General features: G+C 48.6%; 1 protein-coding gene across 2 annotated transcripts in view; it reads right to left on the bottom strand.

Moving 5' to 3' along the window:
* AGPAT4 (1-acylglycerol-3-phosphate O-acyltransferase 4) overlaps window positions 1-6,532 on the bottom strand; it is a 97,417-nt gene that overhangs the window by 49,912 nt on the left and 40,973 nt on the right. The window lies entirely within an intron of this gene.

A 6,532-nucleotide genomic window follows, 5' to 3' on the forward strand; every position in this document is an offset into this window, starting at 1 on the left:
GCACTCATTGTAGTATAGGCGCACTCACTAGGCCCCTGGAGTAGTAGGTAGCCTTTGTTCATTCACCCAACCACACAGCAAAAGGAGACCCTGTCCAAGGCCGGGATAGCAGTAGCTGCCAGCTCTGGTCTCAGCCCTAACCTGCCTGCTGCCCCTGAAATGTGCAGTTTTCAGCTGCAGGTGAACATCCTTAGAGGCGAGCAGAAAGGAGCAGGGAAATGCCTCATCCACCAGTGGTTTGAGTGCAGGAACTGGACTTCAGAAGTGTCAGGGGGCAGTGGTTTAACACGTCAGAGAGCCCTCAGAAGCTAAGGAAGCAGGTCCTTCCGTGAGCTAGTGAGCAGATGGCAGCGTTACACACCTGTGGAGGGAACTGCCTTTGGCGGAAAATGCTGCTTACTTCTCAAACCTTCCTCTCATTCCAAGAAAAGAATGCCCCGTGTGACAACACACGTTATCCTCATGCAAATAACGTGAAAGTGGTTTTCCACCTTCAGGGGCCCAGCAGCCTGCAGGATGATGCACACGGTACACTGACCTTCAAATATAACACTGGCCATGCTAAGCTAGAAACAGAAACCTCGATTGTATTAATTGCTGTTGGATTTGTATGACTCTGCCTTCTCCTCACCACAGCTGCTGCCTGATACAACACATGAGGGTCATATTTACAAAGCCACGTTGTTTACTCTGAGCACCTGCACCAAAAGCACCACTTGAGACTTCTTCCAAAGCCACCTCTTGGAGAATCAGTGGTGGCAGAATCTCACTATGACATGAGTAGATGAAAGGCTAAAACCGGAGAGCTTGTAGCAGTTGTCTTTGTCTTAAGATTGCCATCAAGGCCAGAGGACGAGCTTGGTCCAACAGTCTAGGGATCTGCAATCTGCACTCTGAACAAAGTTAAGGTCACCAACCTTTCCTGGTTTGACTGGGCATTGCCCACCTACAGACGATTCTATATGCAAAGTGGGAGCAGGATGAGCAAATGGGACAACCCAAAGTCCCTCTGGGGGCAAATATGACACAGACAGAGAAAGAGGTAAGTTGAGTTGAACAATCTTGTCTTCTCTCCCTCAACCCTGCCCATCCCCCTGGAGCTAAGAGCAGCATTGGTTTCGTGGCCACAGCCTCGGGGGCTTCTTTCCCATAGTGTTTGCAGAACTTCTGGGGAGTTCAAAACCCATTTGTTCTTGTCCAAAGTTTTAGCCTTGTTCCCATAAATCTGCTGGGTCCATCCCTCTGTGCATCCACTCTAGCACAAGCAAAGCATCTTTCCCCCTTGGTCTCTCCTACCCTAACCTCCTTTCTCTCTACATAGTTGAAGTAAGCCTGGCTCTCTTGTTACAGACTAAGGGCTTAATCTTATGAGAGTGCCTTCCAGGAGGCAGAGGGATCCTTTCAATACAGCAGCAGGGGGCACAAAGTCCTACCCTGTAAACATGCTTAGGCTGATCTCTATGGCTTGAGGGCATGGAGCAAGGCGGCCATGTTGAATTAACCCTTTCATATCTGTGACAGGCTATATAGGATGCACAGAAGAGGGAACCGAACACCCAGATTCTGTGGGTCTTGGCTTCCTCCTGGGTGGACCTTATCATGAGACCTCTGAATTCATCTTTTTTGGGAGCCTTCTCCGGGTGCCTTCTGAGATTAGGAGAATGCTGCCAGGGAGCAGTTCTCCCATACAATATCCGTCGACAGAGGAACACAGCTCTGACAACTCCCAGGCCATCTGCCTGGGGCACTCCCGCACCCCCCACACCTCCAAAAACACTTTCTCTGCACACATTCCTGGTTGTCAGGGCTCCCTGAAAAGCATGTATGCTCCATGCCATCTGATAGTGTGCTTGTCTGACGGGGTGGGAAATACCTTGAAAATACCTTCACCGTCCTTTGGGGCTTAGGAGCATGTTGAAATGTATTTTCCTGTTCCACAATGAAAAATAAAACCAAAACCAAAGTCCCAGGCAAAGCAACTGAGTCACAAGGTTTACAGCAAGGCTCCCTTAACTCCATACTAAGAACGGAGCCCAAGGCTGGTCTCCCCCCCAGAGAGCTGCATGCAGCCTCCAAAGGGAGCCTCCACACCGGGTGTGCCTGCTCAGCTCAGTGCTTCCCACACCGTGAACCCTATCTAGGGATGGGGTGGGGGTGGGGGGAGATGAGGGTGTGGTGCACAGGGTAAATTGGTAGGATGACACGCATTCTTAGGATTTGAGAGAGGTGGAGAATTCTTTTCACCAATAACCCCCTCCTTCCCAGAAACCTGGCATCCGTCCAGAGCCGGAAAGCCTCCTCCCAAGGACTGGAAAGGCCTCCTATCCCCTCAGGACCCAAGAGAGAGGGAACTGGAGGAAAAGAGAAAAATGTGTTTTGCCCTGGGGGATCAGGGCACACTCTCCACCTACTCTTAACTTCAAATTAAGTCATTTAATTAATTCCCATCTCTGGTGTATTAAAGCAAAATGCTACAGGCTAACCACAGTGCTCCTCAAATATTTTTCATTCTTTGAAAAATTAATATGTATCCCGAGCATATGCAAATTTTATAAATGCAAGATGTACTTTACATAATTTATAAAATATATTAAACTATTTGCTCCTGCTCAGAAGATTGATATGACAGAAGGGATGTACGCAGAAAGCAAGTAAGGTTTCCTGTCTGGCACCATCAGCCCCCAAGACCATGCTCAAGACACCAAACTGAAAGCTGTAACCAGAGCCACCAGTGGAGCCTAAGGCTGCCTAAAACAAAGGAGCACAGGAGCCTTCTTTCTCTTTCCAAACCATAGCAATGCTCAGGCGACTTGCTCAAGTCAGGCATCAGCTCATAGCACTCAGTATGGCAGCTGCATCCCCAAATTCACTGGCTTCTCAGTGGACTCCATTGTAAACTTTACATTGTACATTTCTCTCCGTAGAATGTACAGTCACACTTTTTACCAAGGGTAAGAGATTCATATGCGAAATGCATGCACATGCACACACACACATACACACACACACACACACACACACACACACACACACATACACACGTTGGGAACGGGCAGGAGTAAATTGATTATTGTTCAAAATAAACAGGCTAGCATAATTATATTATTCTTTTTTCTTTGGTTGGTTGTTTTTTCGGAACAGTGTTTCTCTGTGTAGCTTTGGCTGTCCTGGACTTGCTTTGTAGACCAGGCTGGCCTCGAACTCACAGCGATCCCCGCCTGCCTCTGCCTCCCAAGTGCTGGAATTAAAGGCGTGCGCTGCCACCACCTGGCTTCTTTTTAAAAACTTTAAAACCCCAGTGAGTGTTTGTTGTGCAAAGAGAGGCCCTGAGGTAGATACCCAGCACCCATGTAAAAAACCTGGGCACAGCAGCAAGCCCCATTAATCTCAGTAACAGGGGTGTCAGATGGAAGGCCAGAGACTAAAGGATGCCAGGGCTGGCTAGGTAGCCAACTTAGCCAAATCAGCAATCTCTGGGTTCACTGAGATGCCACACAGAATGCAATATTACCTGAAAAATTACATCAACCAACCCCACGTGGACTGCACCCCCAGACATCAACCCCAGTCAGTCACCCTTCGTTCCCTGATATTGACAAGAGGGTGTACCAGAGGTTTCAGACCCCAGATCCAGGCTTCTGGTGGCCACAGAGGCCCCTCTGCTCATAATACCATTCCCCTTGATCCTCACGCCATCCTCTCTATGCACGTGCATCTTTCTCTGTGTCCATATTCCTTGTCTAAAAGAACTCCAGTCACGTGGGATTAGGGCCCACCTGCCCCCCCATCCCACCCGCCGCCCCCCCCCGCCCCCCCCCCCCCGCCCCCAACCTCATCACCTGCGAAGCTGCTGTTTCCAAACAAGGTGAGATGCTAAGCGAGCATCCGGCCCTGGTGGCCTTTCTCTCTGCCCAGCTCCTTCTCCACTGTGTATATTCCACACAGGCTCCATGAGGGGAGATCTGAGACATCCCCGTCACCCCTAGCCCCAGGGCCCAGCCTGTTGCCCAGGTTGGAAGCTGCAGCTGACCAGTCACCAGATGGATTAACCAGTCATCATTTTTTCCCATGTTCTCCCATATTGATCTCTCCATGCCCTTTACTGGGCTGTTTCCTACTTAGTTCTTGTTTGGCATTTAGACTTTTTTTCCTTATAAGATGTATACTTCAGAAAAAATTCAGAAAATCTATAGACAAATTTAAAATATTACCTCTAACCATAACTCCTAAGAAGAGCACTTTAATAGAATTATGTCTAGAATGCATCTGTGAAATGGGTGCCAGATGATGTCCACAGTTTCGCATTATGCTACCTTCATAGTGCACTTGGTGACAGAGGCACTGTTGAGCACCAGTGTGTACACCCTGCTTTTCTAGAGGCCTCTTGGACTTCTTCTATGGCCCCCATTCATTTCCACTGCAGCCTCGTAGCAAAGAAAGGCTGCCATGGACCCCTGCACGTGTGCTGAATCCATGCACTAGAAAACCACCTCCATATTCATATGTTAATGGTATTTGGCAGTGGAGTATTTGGGAAATAATGCGGAGTAGTTGAGGTCATGAAGGAGGGCAGGGTTCCCATGTGTTTTGGAAGAAGAGAAAGACAGAGCTGAGAAAGATTCTTTTGAGTCTCAAAGGGATGTCCTTGGTCATGACAAGGTCCAGAGAGACCTCTTCTCCAGATGCCAACACCGTGTCCTTGAACTTCCTACCTCCAGGACTGTGGAGCTACATAAGCTTCTCATCTTTATAAATACCTCAGCCTCTGGTATTCAGTCATAGCAATGGAAGATGGACCTAGACAAAGCGTTGACAGTGAGGCCATTATGATGTGATAATTCTGTCTCCTTTACAAGCCTGGTTGCTCAATGACACTGGATTCACCCTTTGTCTCACTAACACACACCTCCCCTCTCCCCCTTACACATACTTTAATACCTGGCTTGTGATGCACTTTCAAGGCCACTGTACAGTGGGACTGGGCTGTCCCTTGCTCTGCACCATTCTTTGCGTACCTATAGTCCAACTGTGCCTCAGTTTACCATGGTCTGCGTCTAAAAGTCTCCATGGGAGTGGATTCTCAGCACAGGCAGTTTTCCACCCCTGCCCCCAAGTCAGTTTAGTAAATGCCCTCCAGGTGTGGCTTCCAAAACAAACTCTAAATCCTGTTTGTTGACACCTGCTGAGAGGCTGAGGTGGGGGGAGCAGGGCTGGGCTGGGGTTGCTCAGCTAGTGGTCTGCCAGGCATGAAGTCCTGGGTCCCATCTCCACAGTAACTTGTAACTTGCTTGTTGTGGCTCATGCCTGTAATCCCAGTTTTTGAGAGATGAAACCAAGAAGATCAGAAGTTCATCTTAGGCTACACATGAAGAACAGAAAACAAAGACAGCCTGGGATACAGGAATCCCTGTTTAAAAACAACAGCAACCAAAACAAGCAAACACAAAAAGCCAAGACACCTGCTGAGCAGGGCCAGGCCCCAAGACTTGCTCGAGTTGGTCCTGGCAGACAGACGTCTGCTGTAAGAACCTACACATCCTACGAAAAGGCCCCATAAAGCACGGTATTTGCATAACTCAGAAAGCAGCCAAAAATCGCTTTAATAATCTCAGCTTACTTAGAGCCACTCAAGCTCCCGTATCTCCACAACTGACGCACAAAAGAAAGAACTGCCTATTAAAAAGGCAGCTGCGTGACCAAACCAGCAATGGATACACAGGCTCAGAGCCAATGTCTACCAACACCCAAGAACCACAGCAAACAACAATGAGAAGGACAACTGGCCGCCCCTCTCTCTTTCCGCAGCCCTGTGGAGCATCATCCCAGAAGTTCCCCTTCAAGGGCATGGCCACTCATGCCGTCAGCGCATGTGCCTAGCTCATGTGTAATCCGGCTTCTCACGCCCACCTGTTCCTGCAACTCTCTGCTCAGGGCTCCGGGGACTAGCAGTAACTGGATGCAGGTCAAATGCGTGCTTTTGTCTTAACGCCTGTATTAGTCTGGATTCTATGGAGCAACAGAACTAACCGAATGAATAGATATATAAAGGGAATTAAATAGAGTGGCTTACAGGCTGTGGTCCAGCTAGTCCAACAACAGCTGTCTCCCAGTAAATCCAAGAATCCAATAGTTGCTCAGTCCAAGTGGTTAGGTATCTCAGCTGGTCACCAGTATTTTCTGGAGTCCCAGAAAAAGTAGGTTTTAACACCAGCAAGGAATGGACTTGCCACTGAGGGTAAGCAAGCAAAGAGGGAGAAGCCGCCGTCTCTCATGTCCTTATGTAGGCTGCCACGAGAAGGCGTGGCCCAGATTTAGCATGGCTCTTCCCACCTCAAATGATAGAAATTAAAGGTGGGTCCAGTTAACTAAAAATCTCTCACAGGTGTGCCCCAAAGCTTGCCGTTTTGTTGTTGTTGTTGTTGTTGTTTTTGTTTTTAGTGAATCCTAGATGTAGGTGACTACCAAGAAGAGCCACCTCAATGCCAATCTGGCAAGCTGTCCCAGAACCAGCCTATAATCTGGCAAATTGGAT

This window comes from Acomys minous, assembly GCF_964271855.1.
Source record: "Acomys minous genome assembly, chromosome: 3".
Classification (NCBI taxonomy): Eukaryota; Metazoa; Chordata; class Mammalia; order Rodentia; family Muridae; genus Acomys; species Acomys minous.